This window comes from Leptidea sinapis, chromosome 14 (assembly GCF_905404315.1).
Source record: "Leptidea sinapis chromosome 14, ilLepSina1.1, whole genome shotgun sequence".
In the NCBI taxonomy this organism is placed as follows: Eukaryota; Metazoa; Arthropoda; class Insecta; order Lepidoptera; family Pieridae; genus Leptidea; species Leptidea sinapis.
In genome coordinates, this window is record NC_066278.1 from 5,580 (window position 1) to 30,000 (window position 24,421).

General features: G+C 47.0%; 1 non-coding gene across 1 annotated transcript; it reads right to left on the minus strand.

Annotated features, from left to right (window-relative positions):
- Positions 1-17,346: 17,346 nt before the first annotated feature.
- Positions 17,347-17,503, minus strand: LOC126968141 (5.8S ribosomal RNA). Its single transcript, XR_007730154.1, has one exon. It is a non-coding gene; the product is annotated as a 5.8S ribosomal RNA (ribosomal RNA).
- Between the last annotated feature and the right edge of the window lie 6,918 nt (positions 17,504-24,421).

Consider the following 24,421-nt stretch of genomic DNA (forward strand, 5'->3'; position numbering starts at 1 on the left):
AGTGGCAATAACCATAGAGTTCTCCGATTGGACACTTGGAATAGTGTCCGCCTACCTGGAAGGGGACAAACCCCTGGATCCATACCTGGAACGTCTGTCCAGCGTCCGATCCAAGTTGGGAACCTTGAGTGTTGTGATCGGAGGGGATTTCAATGCGTGGAGCCCATGGTGGGGAAGCGCAGACGAGGACCACCGGGGAGCCGAATTGGCAGGATACTTCGACGACAACCAGCTGCACATCCTCAACACCGGTACCGAACCAACATTTCAAGTGGTTCGGGGAGGTCGGCTCTGTACAAGCAGAGTCGACATTACGGTGTGCAGCCGAAGTATCTTGTCAAGGATGGAGTCCTGGAAGGTGGACCCCGACATGGTCAGTTCCGATCATAACGCTCTAAGGATAGGTCTCCGCGCTGGCCGTGCGAAAGCACCCGGCCCAGCACCAACCACTCGGATATATAATACACGCAAGGCAGACTGGGATAAGTTCCGAAAGGAACTAATCTTACAGCTCCAAAAGCGCCAGATCCGAGTGGAAAGAGTGTCGGCCGTAACCGCCCCCGAGGACATCGAAACCGTTGTCCTCGAGTATCAGGAGGCGGTTCGCCAAGCGTGTGAGACTGCAATCCCAAAGCTGAAGCGAATGCTGAAATATGAACCTCCGTGGATGACCTCCGAACTTCGGGCCCTGAAGCGCGATGCGGTTACTAAGAAGAATCGCATCCGCTGCGCGGCCCCAATTAGGAGGGAATTCGTCGTCCGCCAGTATCTCGACGCCCGGGAAAAGTATGAGTCTGCCGCACAAGCGGCACAGACCCATAGCTGGAAGGAGTACTGCACCGCGCAAACAGGCGAAAGCCTGTGGGACGGCATCTACAGAGTCCTCCGTCAAACCTCGAAAAAGCAAGAAGATAAACTTCTTGTGAGGGACGGAGTGACTCTTGATCCCAAACAAAGTGCAGAACTCCTTGCAGCTACGTTCTTCCCGGACGATAGAGTGGAGGACGACTCTCCCGTACATTCCGCAATAAGGAGAGAGGCGGACCGCCCTCTGCGCGAGTTATCCTGCACAGAGGACGATCCGCCCTTCACCCTTGCGGAACTCAGGGAGGCGGTTCACGATTTCAGCGCTCGTAAAGCGCCTGGATCGGATGCGTTCACAGCTGACATCAGTGCCAAGAGCATTGAGGCAGATGAGCGGCTCTTCTTAGAGATAGCCAACAGGTGCCTCGCTGTGGGGTACTTCCCGAGGCCCTGGAAGCGTGCGGCAGTCGTGACACTTCCCAAACCGGGAAAATCCGACTACCATCATCCAAAGTCTTACCGTCCGATTGGACTTTTGTCAGTCCACGGTAAGACATTGGAAAAGATGATGGTACGCCGGATAAAGTGGCACGTACTGCCGACGATTAACCCGGGCCAATTCGGTTTTATGCCACAGCGGAGCACTGAAGATGCCCTCTTTGCCTTGATCGAGCACATCAGAGCTGAGGTCAGGGCAAAGAGGGTAGTTTTGATGGTGTCTCTAGACATAGAGGGGGCATTCGATAGCGCCTGGTGGCCAGCTATTAAACACCAGCTGGCCGCCAGGAAGTGCCCTGGAAATCTGTACTCCACCGTGTGCAGCTACCTCAATGACCGTGAGGTCGTTATTCGTTACGCGGGCGCCGAGTGCGTGAGGCCCACGACCAAGGGGTGCGTTCAGGGATCAATTGGGGGGCCCATATTCTGGAACCTCCTGATAGATCCGTTGCTGGGCGCCCTCGAGGAAGAGGGCTTACGCGTACAAGCCTTCGCCGACGACGTAGTGCTCGTCTTCTCGGGCTCCTCTCCGGAGACTATCGCGCGGACCGCTAACTCCGTCCTCCGGCGGGTCTACGACTGGGGCTTGGACAACAAGCTGCGATTTGCTCCACACAAGACCAACGCCATGGTGATTACCAAGAAACTGAAAATAACACCTATTCAGATCACCATGGGCGGCGAAAGTATAAAGATGGTCACAGAAACCAAAATCCTGGGTCTTATTATTGACCACAGGTTGTCTTTTAAGCCGCACGTTGCCGACGTTTGCCGAAAGGCAACGGCCATTTATGGCCAATTGTCAAGGGCGGCCAAGACAACCTGGGGTCTGAACCCAGAGGTGGTGAGGACCATCTACATCGCCGCTGTGGAGCAAATCGTACTTTACGCTTCAAGCGTCTGGGTCCCAGCCGTAGATCAAGTCGGAGTGCGGAAATTGCTGGACGCAGTTCAGCGAGGGTTCGCGCGGAAGATCAGCCGGGCCTACAAAACCGCCAGTTTGAGTGCGGCGCTGATCCTGTCAGGTATCTTGCCACTCGACCTGAGGATCCGAGAGGCGGCAGAATTGTACCGATATAAAAGGGGTGAGGACATTGATGATATGGCAGACAGGAAGGCTGAACAGCGGGTTAGCTTCCTGGATGCTCCCCATCCAGCCCTCGCTCCTGAGGTAGAGTTCTGTTGTCTCGAGGAAACTCAGGCCGAGACCGACGTGGTAGAGGTGCAGGATGACCCAGGAGAAGGAGAGGGTTACCTGCAGGTCTACACCGACGGCAGCAGGATACAGGGCAGGGTTGGAGCCGGCATCTCATACAGGCGGCGAGGCTTGGAAGTCAGAGCAAGAAAACTCAAATTGGAGAATTATTGCTCTGTCTTCCAAGCCGAAATGTGCGCAATTTCGAAGGCTATCGAGGACATCTTGAAGATGCCCGACATGAAGGTCGAGATCCTTAGTGACTCCAGGTCGTCGCTGGAGCTGCTAAGGGATCGATCATCATTTAACCCGATAGCCTTCGAAATCAAAAACTTGATCCGGCGGGCTCGAGAAATGGGTAAAACCATTCGGTTCCGCTGGGTTCGGGCGCATGTAGGTATTGAGGGGAACGAGAGGGCTGATCACTTGGCGAAGGACGCGGCGCTCCATTCGAAATTGAGGGCTGCATACGATGGAGTGCCGATTTCAACTCTCCGCCGCAAAATTAGAGCCAGGACCCTCGACGTCTGGCAGGAGCGGTACACCGCGGGTCAAACCGCAAGTGTCACAAAGGCGTTCCTGCCGGACGTCGCGGCGGCCTACAAGCTGGTTAGGGAGGAGCCCTTCTCCGCGTTGATGGCCCAGATCATCACGGGCCATGGCGGGTTCTCGGCGTATCTCCACCGGTTCGGACTAAAGGATAGCCCAGCGTGCATTTGCGACGGTCTAACTGACGAAAGCGCAATGCACCTGGTGCTCGAATGCCCTAGGTTCGGCCGGTGGAGATGCGACCTTGAGATTGAAAGTGGGGTGGCCGTCGTGGAGGCCAACCTACCAGCCTTGGTTTCAAAGCCTTTACGGATAAAGTTTGAAATTTTTTGTCATAGGATTTTAGCCGATGTGCTGCCGAGGAACGGCAGCAACATAAAAGTAAAAATTAAATAGTCTAGGAATTGTAAATAATACGTGTCTTTTGTTTTCTTTTTATTAATAAGTAAATTTGTAAGTAATGTATAGAAAGGTTCCCTATAATATTAAGTATAGGGACCTTATACAACACAGTGACTCCCTTTAAAAATGTATAGAGACATAATTAAGATATAATTTTAAATTCAATTGTATGTTCACTAAAATCGCGTATTTAGTCATAAGTGTAAGAAAATGTAAATATAAAATATTATTAATAAATGATTACCCACCCCCAATCCCTGCAGCTCAATGGCAGGGAGGAAGTAGTGTAACTAGCTCCTCGGCCCTGGGACGCAAGTTGCCAGGGATGGTAGGCCACTAGTTAGTTAGTTAAAAAAAAAAAAAAAAAAAAAAAAAAAAAAAAACCTAACCTAACCTAACCTAACCTCACCTAACCTAACCTAACCTAACCTAACCTAACCTAACCTACATATGGTTTTTTAGTAGCCATTAGTAACCTAGTATAGAATATTTAAATAATATTTCGTATCGAATCTATTATATATAATCGTACGTATCGAATTAATGGAAATGCTATCACATCTATATGTTTATAGATGGACCAAGCATACCCATGCCGATGATATAAAGTGTTATGTACATACAATAAACACTGTTTTAGACCTACGTAAAAATCACATTGTGTAGTTATAAGTACTCTATAATTTGTAATTTCATGAGGGTATGTATATAAAACGTGATGTATATAAAACAAACAAACAAAAAACAAAAAAAAACAAAAAAAAAACAAAAAAAAAAAAACAAAACGTGGTGGAGGTAGCTCTACCGACACGGGGGCTATGGGGGAGGGGAGCTCACTGGGTATCAGTGCCCCTCCATTAGTGTCGGACTCGTAGTGGCTTGGCGCAAATGGGATGTAGATCTTTATAACCGAAAGGTTGACAAGTCCTTGGGAAGGGGAGTGTCCCTATCTACTATCTAGCGAAACCAAAGCCAAGGGAACGGGCTTGGGAGAATCAGCGGGGTAAGAAGACCCTGTTGAGCTTGACTCTAGTCTGGCATTGTAAGGTGAGAGGTGTAGCATAAGTGGGAGATCGTTCGCGGTCGTAGCTGAAAAACCACTACTTTCATTGTTTCATTACTTACTCGGTTGGGCGGAAGCGGTGCGCGGTCGATAATATCGGCGGGCGTACGGTGTTTCGTTCCAAGCGTGCAGAGTGGCGACGTGGCGGCAACGCTCGTCGCCGTACAACTCCCGCGTGATCCGGTTCGAGGACACTGCCAGGCGGGGAGTTTGACTGGGGCGGTACATCTGTCAAAGAATAACGCAGGTGTCCTTAGGCCAGCTCAGCGAGGACAGAAACCTCGCGTGGAGCAAAAGGGCAAAAGCTGGCTTGATCCAGATGTTCAGTACGCATAGGGACTGCGAAAGCACGGCCTATCGATCCTTTAGTATAAAGAGTTTTTAGCAAGAGGTGCCAGAAAATTTACCACAGGGATAACTGGCTTGTGGCGGCCAAGCGTTCATAGCGACGTTGCTTTTTGGTCTTTCGATGTCGGCTCTTCCTATCATTGCGAAGCAAAATTCGCCAAGCGTTGGATTGTTCACCCATCAAAAGGGAACGTGAGCTGGGTGTAGACCGTCGTGAGACAGGTTAGTTTTACCTTCCTGATGGCGTGTCGTTGCGATAGTAATACTGCTCAGTACGAGAGGAACCGCAGTTTCGGACATTTGGTTCATGCACTCGGCCGAGCGGCCGGTGGTGCGAAGCTACCATCCGCGGGATTATGCCTGAACGCCTCTAAGGCCGAAGCCAGCCTAGCCGAATCCGGCAAGGATATACTCACTGTGGAGCCCCGAGTGTCGGGAGGCTCTAAACAATGTGACTTTACTAGTCGCGTTTTATTCGTAAGACGCGACGTCGAAGCTCATTTGGAACACGTATTAACACGTGCACCACGGCGTCGAAGTTTCGAATTTACCTCAGTTCGATGTCGGGGCTCGCAATAGTCTGTAGACGACTTACGTTCCTGGCGGGGTGTTGTGCTCGGTAGAGCAGCGTCGTGCTGCGATCTGTTGAGACTCAGCCCTACGCCAGGTGATTCGTCCGAGGACGCATCGTCACCGAGCAGAGTTGTGTGTGTGCAAACGAACAACAGCCAACATAATATTATAATAACATAATAATATAATATTATCATGATATTTCGTCGTGACGGACGCGTCACGCGATTTCTCATGATTATAAAATTTTTCAATATATTATTATTTATTATAGTTGAAAGACGTGGTTGTTGTACACGGCGACTGCTCTAATGATAACGAGTACGATCATCTGACCTAACCTAACCTAACCTAACCTAACCGTCGTGGCGTCTTATAAGTTGGTTAGGGAGGACCCTTTCTCCGCTTTGATGGCCCAAATCATCACGGGCCATGGCGGCTTCTCAGCGTATCTCCACCGGTTTGGCCTGAAGGATAGCCCAGTGTGCATATGCGACGGTCGTACCGACGAAAGCGCATTGCACCTGGTGCTCGAATGCCCCAGGTTCGGCCGGTGGAGATGCGACCTAGAGGTGGAAAGCGGAATGGCCGTTACTGAGGCAAACCTTCCAGCCCTTATGGTGAAGCCGTGGAGAAACGCTTTTGAAAAATATTGTACAAAGATCCTAGCAGCTGACGTGCTGCCACGAAATGGCAGTAATATTAAAATCAAAATCACTTAGTCCGTAAGTTGTATATATAAAATGTTAAAAGTCTGTTAGTATAAGTCATGTAGTATTATAAGTATTTGTATAGTCTCATGTAGTATTATAAGTATTTGTATAATCAATAAAATGTATATAATGTATATAAAGGTTCCCTATATCACGTATAGGGACCTGGATACAACCGTTGTCAGCAAAAAAAAATGCATTGATTTATGTTAAGTTAAGAAATTGTGTGTTAAATTATAGTTTGTCTTATTTTGATTTGAGTAGGTTAATAGTTGTATTATGTGCACTTAAAATTTTTTTTATTGTGTTTAGGCTTAAGTCTTGGTGAATGTAATAATTATATAGTTTATAAATATGATACGCCACCCCCAAACCCTGCAGCTCAATGGCAGGGAGGAAGTAGACGTAGCTAGTTCCTCGGCTCTGGGACGCAAGTCGCCAGGGATGGTAGGCCACTAGTTAGATAATAAAAAATAAAAAAAAAAACCTAACCTAACCCAACCTCACCTTTTTTTTTTATACGTGTGGAAACCCCCTCGAGCCGTCACCCCACCGGGGTTTTCGGTAGGGTGGTGTGTCGGAATCGAACCGACTAAAACCACACGGTGTACCATACCACGCCTTGATAGGAGGAGTCCGGGAACGGCGTTATTAACACATCCGGTACTCCTCCTGGCGCGTGCCCGCGTGGGTGCGGGCACCATCTTCTATATAACTCTCAATTAGGCGGCGTCCAGGTACACGCGGACGTCGCCCCTTCGCGGCTGACCATTAAGGCGGGTGGATGGGTAAACCCGTCCCGTCCACTCGCGGCCACACTCAGGGCTGCATGAGGCGTATATAAGCGCCCCTCCGCCGCCCGGTTCGCCGGCGACGGACACGGTCCGAGTGGACATCGTCCTCCCGAGCCCGCTCCGCCACCTCCTTCTGCGAGATGACACCCTCGCAGAAGGTCGCGACCGCGGTAAAATGCCTTCCTCTGCCAGCCATGGAGCGTGTGACGGCCGGCAGCGAGAGATACTCTCCAATGACTGCAGTGGGGGCCCGGCGTTGCATTGCCCAAGCTGGGCATGCTGCCAGCGTATACTGAGCCGAGTCCTCACAGCAGTCGCAGTGGTGACAGGCGGGGCTCGGTTCCCTCCTAGCGACCGAATGCAGATACTTTCCGAAGCAACCATGCCCAGAAAGCACCTGCGTCAGTCGGAAGGAAAGAGCCCCGTGCTGACGCCCTGCCCACTCGACAATGACCAGCTGGAGCGCCTCCACGATGGCAAATCCAGCACGTGGAGCCTCCAGCCGGGACGACCATCGAGCTAGGATGGCTCGGCGGGCGGCCTTTCGCCACTCGCGTACCTCTTCAGGAACCTAACCTAACCTAACCTAACCTAACCTACCCTAACCTAACCTAACCTAACCTAACCTAACCTAACCTAACCTAACCTAACCCACTTGTGACTAAACCATTGAGTCGTCTACATATAGCTCCCGGTAAAAAATTATTTAAAGTGGTAAATAGTGCTTTGATTGTTATAAAAATTGGTACAGTGTATTGTTATAACATAAATCACCGGGTTTATTGTTGGCAAGTTTTGCACAGCGCACTCCTAACTTACGGGACCTAGACTTTCTGTCAGTTTCCCTGAGTTGTTGCTGTAGTGATCAAGAAACTAATCCCGCTAGTGCTCATCATGACCAATCCAGCAAAGTAAGAATCATCAAAATCGGACGGAGGATCACGAAGATATTGGAGGATAAAGGTGCGGCCCATAACCTCGAAGGCTTTGTATAGGAGCAGAAAGCACGCGGCGCCACGAGGTTGTTGGAAAAAATCAGACAAGCCAAGTGACAAGTGTCATCCGTCACCCTTCAACTGTCTTCGTACCACAGACCACTGATACGTCTTCAAAGAAAATATAGATCCTACAACTCACCGACGGCGGAACAAGGAAGTCATCCAAATACATCGGCAAGACATCAGGCAAAACACCAGAGGTACAACCCACCCCTTCCCCCTCACTAACCATTAACCCCCTGGTCATCTCCACCCACTTACCGATTAATTGACCTCCCCCCCCCCTCCTCCTCCCCTTCTAACAAAAATAACAACCTATCCCAGTATAGTCTTCCCGTGAAACCCCCTCCCCCCTCCCCCCAACCATACCTCACCCCCCTTGGTCATAACTCGTGAACCGAGGCAGCTAAGGTAGCCGAGTTTGGGCTTGCCTGAACCGTCTTTTTAAGATCTTTTAATTGGCTCCGAGGAAATTTTTAAATTCTTTGTTTTTAACTAGTTATAGGAATTTTTTTTTAAATTTTTGTAAATATTATTTGTTATTTCTTTATTTTTCACTAAGGATAGCTGTTAACGAGCGATCTGACGTCACAGCGCGGCGCCTACGACGCGAGCGATGTGAAGGATTAGAGCAATTGCGTCACCCAGCCCCAACGTGGCACTACGTTTACTTATACCAATAATTATATTTTTTGTCAAAGAGTCAAGCAAAGTAAACGATACATTTAAACAGTAATTATAGTATTATTTATATACCACATCAAAACGGCGCATTCATTTGGTGACCCCGACGTGATGAGGAACTGATGACAATATCGACCGGCAAATAAAATAGATACCTCCGTGAGCCCAAAATTTCGCCAGCCAGCAGCTGCAGCCATTTGTCCGAGGGAAGTGCCTTATCCTATCTATTATTTATCTTTCCTTCAAAGGCGTTTAATTTGCATCGATATTGTTGTAACCTCCATTAGAAAAAAATTAACTTTACCCATTACTTATAACTTAAATCGTACTTAATATTACTCAAATTGATTAGCGTGTTTAAATTCTTATCAAATATAAACTTAGTGTTATTTCATATAAATCAATCAAAGATCATTAATTATATAGCGTATCTAGTACTCATATAAAAGTTCATAATAATTAAGTTACAAATTTTAGGTATATAAAGATCAACTTCAACCACGTGTCTTTAGTGTTCCCTATTTATTAAACACTAATAATACAAGTATTTAAGCACAAGTGCCGACCAATTCCAGGGTATAACGGTGGAAGTAAGCTGGTGAGAATAATAATAACTGAAGCACCATCAACCGATTTGCATACGAGCACGTGTTGTCGAGTCGCCGCCAAACCGGTTCGTTATCGGGAATCACCAGTATTGTGCTCACTGGAATAACTGTAAGTTATTTGTTCATTGTTTGCCTTTATTTTGTAACTTAAAACTTAACTTTGAGTGATTCGTTGTTGCGTCGACAAAATGACTGATGTAAAGGAACTAATCAGACAAAGGGGGAATCTGAGAGCTCGATTAACTCTGTTTGAAAAATATCTAATACCTCTAATGGACTGCAAGAATACAAGCAGTTTAATTATAAATGAGCTAAGCATTAGGTTAAATAAAATGCGTGATTGGTCTTGTAGTTTCGAAGAGATTCAGTCCCAAATAGAATTACTAGACGAAGATCTTGATAAACAAATGCAGGAACGCGAGTCAACTGAAAATAATTATTTTAAATTAATTGCTCATGCTGAATCAATATTGGAATATTTTCAGAATTCATTAAAGACTGATTCATTGTGCAAATCAAGCAACAAAAACAATTTTAAGTTGCCACCATTAATAATTTCACCCTTTAATGGTGAACAAAGCAAGTGGCTCTCGTTTAGAGACACATATTTATCTTTAATTCATAACAACGATACCATTGATGATGTTAGCAAGTTTCACTACCTTAAGTCGTTCTTAGAGGGCACAGCTTCTTGTGTACTTAATTCTGTGACCCCCTCAGCAAACAATTACCCAATTGCTTGGAATTTATTGTGTGAACGATATGATAATAAACGATTGCTAGTAAATGAACATTTAAAATGCCTAATTTCTATTGAATCACAACAAAGGGACACAGACACAGGTATCCGGTATATTATTGATACATTAACAAAAAATTTAAGTGCTTTGAATTCTCTGGGTGAACCCACCGACAAGTGGGACACTCTTATTATCTACATGGCATCGTCAAAATTAGATACCGTGACCTCAAGGAAATGGGAAGAATTTAGGAGCAATAAAGACTCACCTACATTGGAAGAGTTTTATTCCTTTCTTCGCCAGCGCGCTACAATTTTAGAAACAATGAACACTGGTAGATCTTTTAAAACCACTGATAAACGCCATAGTGTTCCAAATTTAATAATAAGTCATTCGTTGCGTCCTCACATGATGTTTCACCAATTAAACGGTGTTTAATCTGCAAACAAGAACATAAACTATATGAGTGTTCTAAGTTTAAATCGTTACCTATAGAAGACCGAATAGCAAGGGTTTCTTCTTTCAAATTATGTAGTAATTGCCTTCGCGGCGGTCATCAGCCCTATCAGTGCAGGCTGAGTGGTTGCAAGGTATGTCACAAGCGACATAACACTCTGTTACACAAACACCCAAGTTCACAACACATGATAGACCAAAATACAAATGAAAAAATAGAAACAAGTATTAACAATAATTTAAATATGGGTAAACAATCAAACTCAAATAATCCTTTAGTCGACAACACGGTATCTGGCCCCTCCACTTCAGTTGCTATGTCTGCTGTCTCCACCAATCAAGCCCTTCTTTCCACGGCATTGGTCAAGGTGACAAACAATGATCAAACATTTATTCTGAGGGCTTTGCTAGACTGTGGCAGCCAATCGTCCTTTATAAGTAATAAAGCTCAAAACAGAATTGGAATCTACAAATCAAAAAATTGCCATCAGTATGTGTCTGGCTTAGGCAACATGGTACTAAATATAAAAGAACATTGTGACATACATATACATTCATTATATAACAAATTGAATACGCGTATAAATTGCCTTATCATACCAAATATTACGGATAACTTGCCTCATGCTACGGTGCGTATTCAGGATTTAGGCATTCCTAACTATGTCCAACTTGCTGACCCTAAGTTTTATGAATCTTCTGAAATCGATTTATTATTAGGTGCTGATATCTTTTGGGACCTTCTTAAGCCAAATAAATTTAACATAGGACCTCAAGGGCCTATCTTACAGGAAACACACTTAGGGTGGGTGATAGCTGGCCGAATGAGGGGAGGTTATTATAATAATTTTAATTCTAAAATACATTGCCACTTCTCAAAGGAAATGAGCAAGCAATTGGCTAAGTTCTGGGAATTAGAGGAAATTCCGTCTAGGACAGAAACCTTCAACGACAACTATTGCGAGAAATTATTTAATGAGACTACTCATCGCGAAGATGATGGTAGGTTTTGCGTCCAAATTCCCCTTAAAGAGAGTTTCGACGTTCTGGGTGAGTCATATAGCATTGCTGAAAAAAGATTAATACAACTTGAAAGAAAATTAAATCGCAACCCTATTCTTAAGAAAGATTATCATACTTTTATTCATGAGTATGAGCGTTTGGGACATATGACTGAAATATCTAAACCTGCATTTGGCTGTTATCTTCCACATCATGCTATTTTAAAAGAGACAAGTGAAACAACCAAATTGCGTGTTGTTTTTGATGCCTCGGCAAAAACGTCTAGTGGAATATCATTTAATGATATCCAACATGTCGGACCGGTAGTGCAGGATGACTTGTTTTCAATTTTATTGAGGTACAGACAGCACAAATATGTAGTTTCAGCAGACGTTGAGAAAATGTATCGCGGGATTTTAGTTAAGCCCGAACAACGAATGCTTCAATTAATATTATGGCGCCATGATCCATCGCAACCGATTAAGGTATTTCGGTTAAATACGGTTACTTACGGCACGGCATCGGCACCGTTTTTGAGTACTAGATGTATTTTACAACTTGCATTAGACTGTAAGGATGACAGAATGTCAAACTTGATCAGGGAAAGCTTCTTCGTCGACGATTTTTTATCAGGCGCTGATAATACTGAAGATTTACGCCATATTAGCTCATTCTGTCAATGAAATTTTACGTTCAGCATGTCTTTCGTTAAGGAAATGGCGCACAAATAATCCAGCTATATTTCAGCACGAGGCAAACACCTCATTACCAGAAGTCCTAAATTTTTCGTCTGCGTCTAATATTTTGGGATTAAGGTGGAATCCCGCAAACGATGTTCTTCAATTTCCAGTTGAAAATATTGTATTTAATGATAATATCACAAAACGAACAATCTTGTCTAACTCTGCTAAGTTATTTGACCCTTTGGGTTTGCTTAGCCCATGTACTATAATGCCAAAAATAATATTACAAAGATTATGGTTGTCTAAGCTAGAGTGGGATGATCCTGTAGATTCTAATCTCAAATCAGAATGGCAAAACTTTGTTAATAATTTATATACATTATCAAAAATTGAAATTCCTAGGTTTGCTTCGATAAGTCACCCCTTTGTAATTGAATTACACTCATTCTCAGATTCTTCGCAGGTAGCATATGCTGCTGCTATTTATCTCCGATCTATTAATAGCTCAGGTGATATTCAGGTCAAATTACTCTGCGGCAAAACGAAGGTCGCTCCCTTAAAACCCATAACAATACCACGTCTTGAGCTATGTGGAGCATTACTTTCAGCTCGCCTAAGTGCCAAGGTAATGAATGCTCTTAAATGTAAAATTGTTTCTTCTTTTCACTGGACTGATTCAACGGTGGTTTTGTCGTGGGTGTCATCTAATGCTTGTGATTTAAAAACATTCGTATCCAATCGTGTCGGTGAGATAAAAGAGCTGACTGCTTCTGGTTGTTGGAGGCATGTTCCAGGGGACAAAAATCCCGCAGATCTAGCGTCTCGGGGAATAAACCCTAAGGCATTACAAACAGCTACGCAGTGGTGGGAAGGACCGTCATTTTTAACTAAGGACCCATGTTACTGGCCTCTAAATATAAACACAAAAAATATTCACGATATACCTGAAATGAAATCACGCTCTAAAAACCTACATACAACTACATTACTTTCCACAACATGCATTGAACCTTCAATAATAATGTTTGACAAATATTCAAAATTTACAACACTACACAGAGCTATGGCATATGTTATTCGCTTTATTTTTAATTTGCGGAATAAAAATAATAAATGTATAAGCACGCTATCCACTGATGAATTAGACTCTGCACTAAATATCTTAATAAACCTACACCAAAGGGAATGTTTCATAAATGAAATCAATTTATTAAAGTCAAATAAAAATTTATCAGCAAAATCTCGCATGTTGTCGCTCAGTCCATTCCTTGATGAAAGGGGCATCCTTCGTGTAGGAGGACGGATCCAAAACTCTGACGCTACCTATGATAAAATACATCCGGTTTTATTAGACACAAATCATAATTTTACAAAACTCTTATTTAATTATTATCACATAAAACTTCTACATTGCGGACCTCAGCTCTTGCTTAATGATATAAGAAATAAGTTTTGGCCTTTAAGAGGTAGGATTCTAGCAAGAAGCACTGTCAATAATTGCAAGCTATGTAGAATTATGAAAGCTAAAGCTATAACTCCAATAATGGGCAACTTACCCACTTCCAGAGTTGTTCCAAGTCTTCCGTTCCAGGTCAGTGGTGTTGATTTTGGCGGGCCATTTTATATAACTGATCGTAAAGGTCGCGGTTGCAAAATAACAAAGTGTTACATGTGTCTATTTGTATGTTTCGCTACAAAGGCATTACATTTAGAGGTAGCTAGTGATCTGACTTCCGACGTATTTATTTTATGTTTGAGACGGTTTATATCGCGCAGGGGCAAACCCTTAGAATTGTATTGTGATAATGGCACAAATTTTGTCGGTGCAAACAACGAGATCACAAAGTTTCTAAAAACAAACAATGAGGAAATTTCCGGATTTGCGGCTGAGGAAGGCATTCGGTTTAAGTTCTCACCAGCTTATTCCCCCCACTTTGGTGGTATTTGGGAAGGGGGGATTAAATCCGCGAAATACCATACAACTAGGATATTAGGCGATAAACATCTCACATTTGAGGAGTTAACAAATTGAAGCTATCCTTAACTCTCGTCCACTTACACCTCTCACTTCAGATCCTTCAGACCTTAATCCCTTAACTCCAGGGCACTTCCTGATTGGGAGGCCACTTACCTCGCTGCCTTCAGAAAATTTATTAGATGCGAACCCTCAAAAACTTGATAGATACCAACTTCTGGAAAACATGCGCCAACATTTTTGGCAGCGTTGGAGAAAAGAGTATCTCTGTGAACTGCAGCAGAAATCTAAATGGCGTATTCAACAAGAGGGACTCAAAGAGGGTGATTTAGTTGTTGTAAAAGAGGCCAACGTCCCACCTTTAAAATGGCGCATGGCACGTATATCTAAATTGTTTCCTGGACCGGATGGCATTGCAAGGGTCGCTGAGATATATACCAACAGAGGCGTCATTCGCAGAGCGGTGCATAACCTCTGCCCTTTACCTGTTCCTAATTAGAAGCTGTTCCTCGAAACCCTGGATGTTCGAGGAGGAGGGAGGATGTTAACGAGCGATCTGACGTCACAGCGCGGCGCCTACGACGCGAGCGATGTGAAGGATTAGAGCCATTGCGTCGCCCAGCCCCAACGTGGCACTACGTTTACTTATACCAATAATTATATTTTTTGTCAAAGAGTCAAGCAAACTAAACGATACATTTAAACAGTAATTATAGTATTATTTATATACCACATCAAAACGGCGCACTCAATCATGTTTTCTACGGCTAGAAAGTGCTGCCTCTTTCGCTAGTTCGTCAGCTCTTTCGTTGCCCTGTAGGCCAGCATGTGCTTTAATCCAAAATAATTTTATAGTTTTATCCTGATTCAATGCGGTCTTCATATTGTTTCGCGTCTCAACAGCAAGCGGATGCAGAGCATTTTGGTTTGTTATAGTCTCAAGGGCCGATTTTGATTCACTATAGATACCAAATATCCTTTCGGCACGCTTGAGGACTTCTTTCGTGGCTCTGCATACTGCGAGGAGTTCCGCTTGGTAAACGGTACAGTATGCGGGCAAGCTTAGCTTGATGGTTTTCATTTCTGACTCGCGGTCCCAAAGAGATAACGCTGCTCCTACCTTGCCCTCAATTTTGCTGCCATCAGTGTACACTTTCACTTCTTGTCCACTATTACTATCGACTTCATCTTGTGTCGTTAGCCTCTCAAAACTTAGGTCTATCTGCAGAGCTGGATGTGGCTTCTCTGTAAATCCTGCCACACATTCGGTCTCCCTGTCTCCCAGTACCAGCCGTGATGACCCTCTCCTTGCTTCATATAGGGCTGCTGCCTCCTGAATTCGACGGTCGAGGGGAAGTATCCCCGCTAATACTAACGCCGAGTTCAGAGAGACTGTGCGATAGGATTTGCACAATTTCTGTGCAAATACACGCTGCACCACGTTTAATGTCTTTTGTGTGCTGATTTTCTTTGTTGCCGGCGCCCATACGCTTGCTGCATACATGATCACCGGCTCCACCACTGCTGAGTAAATGATCCTAATCACATCCGGGTTTAGTCCCCAACTGATTTTTGCGGCTCTGCACAACTGTTTGTATATATTCGCTGCTTTTTTGCAGACATTTGCGACATTTAGCGCGCCCGCATTCGCTGATTGGAAACAAGACGCCTCGGGAGTGCGAGAGATCGATTTTTGACGACCGACGCTCCATCCTCCCTGAGCGCGCGACAAGCGCGCGCCTTCACTTTCGTTGCGCCTTTCAGTTTTGTCTGTTTGAATTCATAACTCAATGACTCGCACACATGCTAGACTCCTTGGTCCGTGTTTCAAGACGGGTCCTGCGAGTGCCCGAAACAGTAACATCGCCGACTGATACGCGCACAGTCCGAGACTACACGGCTGCGACGACAGCGGCGTCGCGTCAGCATCCGCACAAGGGCAGGATGTCGACGACGACTCACGCTTGCGTCGGGCCGGTCGCGTCCCCGGATGGAGACGCGTGCGCGTTTCATGACAAGTACCGTCCGCCGCCGGCCGGCGATCGTCACGGTCGGACGGCTGTGCGCGTGAACGCGCAGCGGCCCGGCTCCCGGACAACGCTTAGGCCGAACAGACGAACGGGTCGCGATGCATAATGTGTACTAAGAGAGAAGTGCACGCCGTCCGGGTGCGTCAACGGCGGCGACCGGTGAACGCGAGCACGAGTCTCGCGCACATCGCGGCACGCCGCCGTACGCCCCGGAGTGACGATGAATCTCTCCGTTCGTTAATTCGAGTTTCGCAGGTTTACCCCTGAACGGTTTCACGTACTCTTGAACTCTCTCTTCAAAGTTCTTTTCAACTTTCCCTCCCGGTACCTGTTCGCTATCGGTCTCGCGGTTATATTTAGCCTTAGATGGAGTTTACCACCCACTTAGGGCTGCACTCTCAAGCAACCCGACTCTGAGGAGAGTCCCTCTCGCGGACTCGCTCCGTAGCTACGGGCCTGGCACCCTCTATGGGAAAACGGCCCCGTTCAAGACGAACTTGGACGGGAGCGGCGACCGCGAGAAAGCGGAACCTCCCTAACACCACATGTCCCGCGACCGTGACGACCGCGGGATTCGGCGCTGGGCTTATCCCTGTTCGCTCGCCGCTACTGAGGGAATCCTGGTTAGTTTCTTTTCCTCCGCTTACTAATATGCTTAAATTCGGCGGGTGATCCTCCCTGATCTGAGACCAACGATAAAAAGTATGAGGCAGACACGATATCCGTCAGCGCAGCGACACCGTCGTGCGCGCGCCGCCAATAAGTCTCAACGACGTATCGTCGACCCGCGCACGTACCGCGATCGAAGCGCCCTTCGGACGTCGAGTCCGCCTACTCGTTTGCATGCTCACGTCGGGCCGAAATAACACGTGCAGCGCACGGGACGCGAACCGAAGGCGCAGCCACGCACGCCGTTCACATAGAGAACTCTGCATAGATTAATTAAAATTAATCACGAGATATCCGCGTGTGACAGCGAACGAGCGCGCCCCGGTACCGCGCCCTTCTCCGTGACCCACGTTGGGCGTGAGGTGGAGACGGCATTGCACGCGAACAGCACCACGCGTTGCGGCTTATTTTACATTATCGAACGGATCGAGCGGGCCCCGGCAAACCGGCGGGGTTTATCCGAGCCCGGCCCGAAGACCGTCACTCGTTTTACACGTTTTTTAGGCGCGCAAACAGTGTTGTCAGTATACAGCGAGGGCGTCGTCGTATTTTTTTATGCAGCCGGCCCTCAGACAGGAGTGGTCCTGGATATTTCTCCACGGACCGCAATATGCGTTCGAAATGTCGATGTTCAAATGTGTCCTGCAGTTCACACTATGACGCGCAGTTAACTGCGTTCTTCATCGACCCGCGAGCCAAGTGATCCACCGTTCAGGGTAATAGTTTTTATATTTAGAAAATACGTGAACGATCTCTGTGTGTAACAAAATATAATGTGACGCACGCATTGCGCGTACGTCGTGATCTCGACTCGCTTCGCACTCGACATGAGCGCGTCGCGAGATGCACGCGCGTCGCGTACATGCGAACCGCGCCCGCCGAAGCGTCGTGCCGGAGACGTCGTTCCGGACACCCCCCACATGCGGCGGGAGACGGCAGCGCGCGCGCGGCAAACGCGACAACGGAGCACAGAGAGCACATCGCGAGCGCGAAAATAATCAGTGATTGACACGTGATTGAAGTTATCATCGTCAACAGTCGGCTGTGAGCGAAGCGTGTCGGCGACAACGCTCGCGCACGCGACCGTTACACGTTAATGATCCTTCTGCAGGTTCCCCTACTGAAACCTTGTTACGACTTTTACTTCCTCTAAATGATCAAGTTTGGTCAACTTCCCAGCAACGCCGACGGCCGCGAAGCCACCGCGTGTCGGTCCGAAGACATCACTAAATCATTCAATCGGTAGTAGCGACGGGCGGTGTGTACAAAGGGCAGGGACGTAATGAACGCGAGCTTATGACTCGCGCTTACTAGGAATTCCTCGTTTATGGGGGATAATTGCAAACCCCAATCCCCAGCATGAAGGAGTTTCAACGGGTTGCCCGGGCCTCTAGGCCAGGGAGAACATGTTGATTCCTTCAGTGTAGCGCGCGTGCGGCCCAGGACATCTAAGGGCATCACAGACCTGTTATTGCTCAATCTCGTGCGGCTCGAAGCCGCCGGTCCCTCTAAGAAGAATTTTAATACGCCGCCAGTGAGTTGCGCGACCCTGAAGCCGCGCACACCTAGTAGACGACGCCTATTTAGCAGGCTAGAGTCTCGTTCGTTACCGGAATTAACCAGACAACTCGCTTCACCAACTAAGAACGGCCATGCACCACCACCCACCGAATCAAGAAAGAGCTGTTAATCTGTCAATCCTTCCGGTGTCCGGGCCTGGTGAGATTTCCCGTGTTGAGTCAAATTAAGCACCACTCCTGGTGGTGCCCTTCCGTCAATTCCTTTAAGTTTCAGCTTTGCAACCATACTCCCCCCGGAGTCCAAAATCTTTGAATTCCCGGAAGCTGCCCGCCGAGCCATTGTAGTAACGTCGGCGGATCGCTAGATGACATATTTACGGTTAGAATTAGGGCGGTATTTAATCGCCTTCGAACCTCTAACTTTCGTTCTTGATTGATGAAAACACCTTTGGCAAATGCTTTCGCTGATGTTCGTCTTGCGACGATCCAAGAATTTCACCTCTAACGTCGCAATACGAATGCCCCCAGTTATCCTTATTAATCATTACCTCGGAGTTCTAAAAACCAACAAAATAGAACCGAGATCATATTCTATTATTCCATGCACGAAATATTCAAGCGGCATTTTGAACCCGCTTTGAGCACTCTAATTTGTTCAAAGTAAAATTGTCGGCCCATCTCGACACTCACTGAAGAGCACCGCGATAGGATTTTGATATTGAACCGGCGTTTTACCGCCGGCTCACCGATGATATGCTCCGCAGACGTGTCAGTATCACCGCGGATGCGATGCACCGACAGCGCGGCGCACAAATGCAACTACGAGCTTTTTAACCGCAACAATTTTAGTATACGCTATTGGAGCTGGAATCACCGCGGCTGCTGGCACCAGACTTGCCCTCCAATTGTTCCTCGTTAAAATATTTAAAGTGTAATCATTCCGGTTACGAGGCCTCGTAAGAGTCCCGTATCGTTATTTTTCGTCACTACCTCCCCGTGCCGGGAGTGGGTAATTTGCGCGCCTGCTGCCTTCCTTGGATGGGGTAGCCGTTTCTCAGGCTCCCTCTCCGGAATCGAACCCTGATTCCCCGTTACCCGTGACAACCATGGTAGTCGCAGAAACTACCATCGAAAGTTGATAAGGCAGAGATTTGAAAGATACTGTTGTAATAAATAATGTTGCCGGTACTGGACCATGCGATTGACAAAAGTTATCCAGATTCATCAAAATTAACGACTTCGGCAGACATTTGAAAGATGCGTCGCCGGTACTGGACCATGCGATCGGCAAAAGTTATCCAGATTCATCAACATCAACAACAAATTAACGACTTCGGACGCGAGGCCCTCCGTCGATTGGTTTTGATCTAATAAAAGCACTCATCCCATCACTGGTCAGAGCTCTGATTGCATGTATTAGCTCTAGAATTACCACAGTTATCCAAGTAACTGAGTAAGATCTAAGGAACCAAAACTGATATATTGAGCCATTCGCGGTATCGCCTTAATACGGCTTGCACTGAGACATGCATGGCTTAATCTTTGAGACAAGCATATAACTACTGGCAGGATCAACCATGAGCTGCTGCAAACAACGATTGTTGTCGCGCTCAGCGCGTCATGCGTCGCGATCTCCCCTTAGGGCGTCGCGACTATGACATCTTGAACATATCGTGAGATATCCATTCGCGCACTGTATACTATATATCTCAAAGGCATACGGTGCGCGTTGAACGAATCATAAATCGGTGATGGGCCGATTGTATTTTTTTTTATTGAATAGGAGGACAAACGAGCGTACGGGTCACCTGGTGTTAAGTGATCACCGCCGCCCACATTCTCTTGCAACACCAGAGGTATCACAAGAGCGTTGCCGGCCTTTAAGGAAGGTGTACGCGCTTTTTTTGAAGGTACCCATGTCGTATTGTCCCGGAAACACCGCACAAGGAAGCTCATTCCATAGCTTTGTAGTACGAGGGAGAAAGCTCCTTGAAAATCGCACTGTGGAGGACCGCCACACATCCAGATGGTGGGGAATAAATCCTAACTTGTGGCGTGTCGTGCGAAGGTGGAATTCGGCGGCAGGAATCAGGTTAAACAGCTCTTCCGAACATTCCCCGTGATAAATGCGGTAGAAGACACACAATGATGCGACGTCTCTTCGCAACGCCAAGAGATCCAGCCGTTCACAGAGCACTTAGTCCCTGACAATTCGAGCTGCTCTACGTTGCACGCGGTCAAATGGATCGAGCAGATACTGGGGTGCGGCAGACCAGAGATGACAGCAATACTCCATGTGTGGCCAGACCTGCGCTTTGTAGAGCGCTAGAATGTGGGCCGGCTTGAAGTATTGTCGTGCTCTATTGATGACGCCCAGCTTCTTCGAAGCCAATTTGGCTTTGCCCTCCAGATGGCCACGGAATAGGCAATAGCTCGAGATTTCGAGACCCAGTATTCCGATACTAGGCGTGGCTTCAAGAGAAGTGTTCTCGAAGAGCGGTGATACGACAAATGGGGTTTTTTTAGTGGTAAATGCGCAAACTTGAGTCTTCTGGGGGTTAAATTGGATAAGGTTCAATTTACCCCATTCCGCGACCTTCTCGAGAGAGGACTCGATAGAAGACACAAGTTTCTCCCGGCACTGGTCGACGATTTCCCGAGAGAGACCTGCATGGCCCGTGTATACGGCATCACCAGTGCTGTCGTCCGCATAGCAATGTATGTTGGAGGTGTCCAACATATCATTGATATGCAGAAGAAACAGCGTAGGAGATAGCACACAGCGTTGGGGCACTCCAGCATTCACGGGCTTCGGGTTCGAGCAATATCCGTCGACAACGACCTGTATGCTACGCCCAGTGAGGAAGCTGGAGGTCCACTTGCACAAGCTCTCGGGAAGCCCAACTGATGGAAGTTTGGAGAGGAGTGCCTTGTGCCATACACGATCAAAGGCCTTCGCTATATCCAGGCTAACTGCCAGGCCTTCCCCCTTGCTTTCAATAGCCGCCGCCCATCTATGTGTTAGGTATACCAGAAGATCACCTGCCGACCGTCCATGGCGAAAGCCATACTGTCGGTCGTTGATCAACTGGTGACCCTCTAGGTATACTAAAAGCTGGCGGCTAATTATACTCTCCATGATTTTAGAGAGCAGGGAGATGGTAGCAATAGGCCAGTAGTTCGCCGGATCCGAACTGTCTCCTTTTTTTTGGATCGGATGGACAAGGGCTGACTTCCATGAGTCAGGGACTACGCCTTTGGAATAAGAGTGCCGGAATAAACGCGTTAGCACCGGCGTCAACTCAGGGGCACACGTTCTAAGCACGATTGGAGAAATGCCATCCGGCCCGCTCGACTTCCTGACATCCAACGAAAACAGAGCTCGCCTAACAGTTTTCTGTCTGAACTGTACTTTAGGCATAGAGCTCTGACACCGCGGGATGGTCGGCGGTGTTTTTCCGTTGTCGTCAAGTGTCGAGTTGGAGGCCAAAAGAGCGCACAGGAGCTTGGCTTTCTCTTTTGCCGTATGGGCCAGGGTGTCATTCCTCATGTGCAACGGCGGCATGGACGGCTGGTTGAAGTTACCAAGAGCAGCTTTCGACAACGACCAGAACTTGCGTGTTCCGGTCGGGTAACTGGAAAGCTGCTCGCCGATTTTGACGACGTGCTTAGACTTCGCACGGGCGATTTGCCGCTTAAAAAATCTGGAGGCACGGTTATATTTCCTCTTAAGAACTTTGCAGTTCGGATCCTTTGTGCCCAGCGCCGCAACCCAAGTTCGATACGCCTGTTTTTTGCAGTCAGATGCTGCTTTAACTGACGCATCGAACCAGGGCTGTGATCTGCCACCGATCGGTACTACAGAGCTTGGTATAAAAATATCCATGCCCTGCAGCACCACATCGGCTACTGCAACGGCGCCGGCACTAGGATCATCCGAAGGGAAACAAACCTTGCCCCAAGGGTAGGATGCAAAAAAGGAACGCATCCTATCCCAATCTGCTGACTTGTAATGCCAAACGCGGCGGGTCGCTGGTGGTCTGCGACGTTGGCATCGGATAGGCACTACACTCCTGACCAGGCAATGGTCGGACGTTCCGAGAGGGGCGTCGACAAAGACCTGGTAACCATCGGGATGTGTAGTCAGCAGAAGATCTAATAAGGATGGCATGTGGCTATCCACATCCGGGAGCCGCGTTGGCGACTCAACCAATTGGGACAGACCATACGCCAATGCAAAATTATGCAAAGATTGCCCTGCGTAGTCTGTGGTACGTGACCCAAGCCATTCGGCATTGTGCCCGTTGAAATCACCCAAGACTACGATTTCAGCGGAGGGGATCTGTGCAAGCACGTCGTCAATTGCCGCTTGAACGCAGCCCATGAGATGATCGGTTTCTGCGTTACCACTATGGGACCTGTAGACACACGCATAGATACGGACGCGGTCCTCTAAATCTACGCGGAGCCAGAGAGTAGACAGGTCCCTACCCTCAAAATTGCCGAGACGGCGACAGCAGATATCCTCCCTAACGTACACACATACCCCGGCATGAGGCAAAAATTGTGCTCAATTTTGTACCCGGGGTACGTTAAATATGACGTATCGCTAGGTCGAGATATCTGCGTCTCCGTAAGGAAACACAAGCCCGGCTGCGCCGTCTCAAGGTGGTGGTGGACGGCGTTTAAATTGGAGTGAATTCCCCTGATATTGCAAAAGTCCACGTTGAGCGTGAAGCGGGGTGCCGTGGTGTTTCTGCCTCGTTTGTCCTCGGTCATGCGCGGTTCTGTGCCCACCCCAGAATACGAAGGGCAGCCCGAGCGAGAGTGCTCGGGGAGGGGTTCTCCGGCTCTGGTAGAGCCGGTACCCTCCTGGGGTAATAGCTCTTTATGGACCGCTCTCATATTTTGTTGGGGGGAGGGGGTGGGGGTAAGGGATGGCCTCCGGTCCTCGACACTAACCTATCGAAACATAGCGGCACTAGGCCGCTACTTCACGCCGGTATTCTGTGCGAGTGTGGTAATTAACCCGGACGAGTCTGGCCCGATTGTGCTGACGTCATAAGACGGCAGCGTGACTCTCCCACTTCTAAAAGCCCTTAGTCGCCTCTTACGACACCCATGGGCCTGGGACTCCCCTATTCATTTACGCCCCGGGGAAAGTACAGGGCAATGTATGTTATGAAAGTTCAGTAACGAGAGTCCCTTCGGGTAATAATAAAAATGATGACACGCAATAGAAGCGGTATCAACGTATTAATATCGGTACACGTCGTGATCACAAATCGGATCGACGCCCGGTGCTTGAGAGGAGCGTGAACGTCTCGCACGCGTGAAATGCACGACGCGTTCCGGCTTGCGGGCCGTCACGTTAAAAATCTTAACAGAGGGAAACCGTCGAAGCCCAGTCGGCGTCTTGGTGCGCGCAAAAAATTTTCACGATCGCTTTCAACGTGACGAGGATCGCCGCAGCGTATTATACTATAGAGAGAGTGAAGAGAGGAATTATGAGAAACGAAATCACAAAAAACAAATCACCAAATCAAATATCATCCGCATAGGGAAACCCGAAAACGCTCGATCGACACAGCGCGGTGAGTCTGTCTCATTTTTTATATTGTAAAAAAAGAACATATAAAACAACGCGCAACACAAACACAGACACACAGCTGCCCCGAGAGTACCGTATATTGTTATATCATCGTTATCATCGCGCGCATTCACAAACTTACTCAAATATAAATATATATTAAATAAAATATGAATGACGATGACGACGACGAGAATAATAAAACAGCAGCAATTGTTGTGGTTTGATTTGATTTTACTATTTATTAATTACATAATATTAAATATGCATTGCGGCTTCGAAGAAAAAATCGCTCTTTTAATTTTATTTATTTTTTTTTTTTTTTAATAACGAGTACGAACATTTTCAGTTCGCGACATGTACATTTCGTTTTCCCTCCGAAACCAAATAAATAGAAATATATTTCAAATCAAATCAAAATTCTTTCTTACTTACTTACTTACTTACTTACCTATTTACTTACTTACTTACTTGCTTACTTACTTACTTACGTACTTACTTATTTACTCACATTCGTTTTTCGCGAT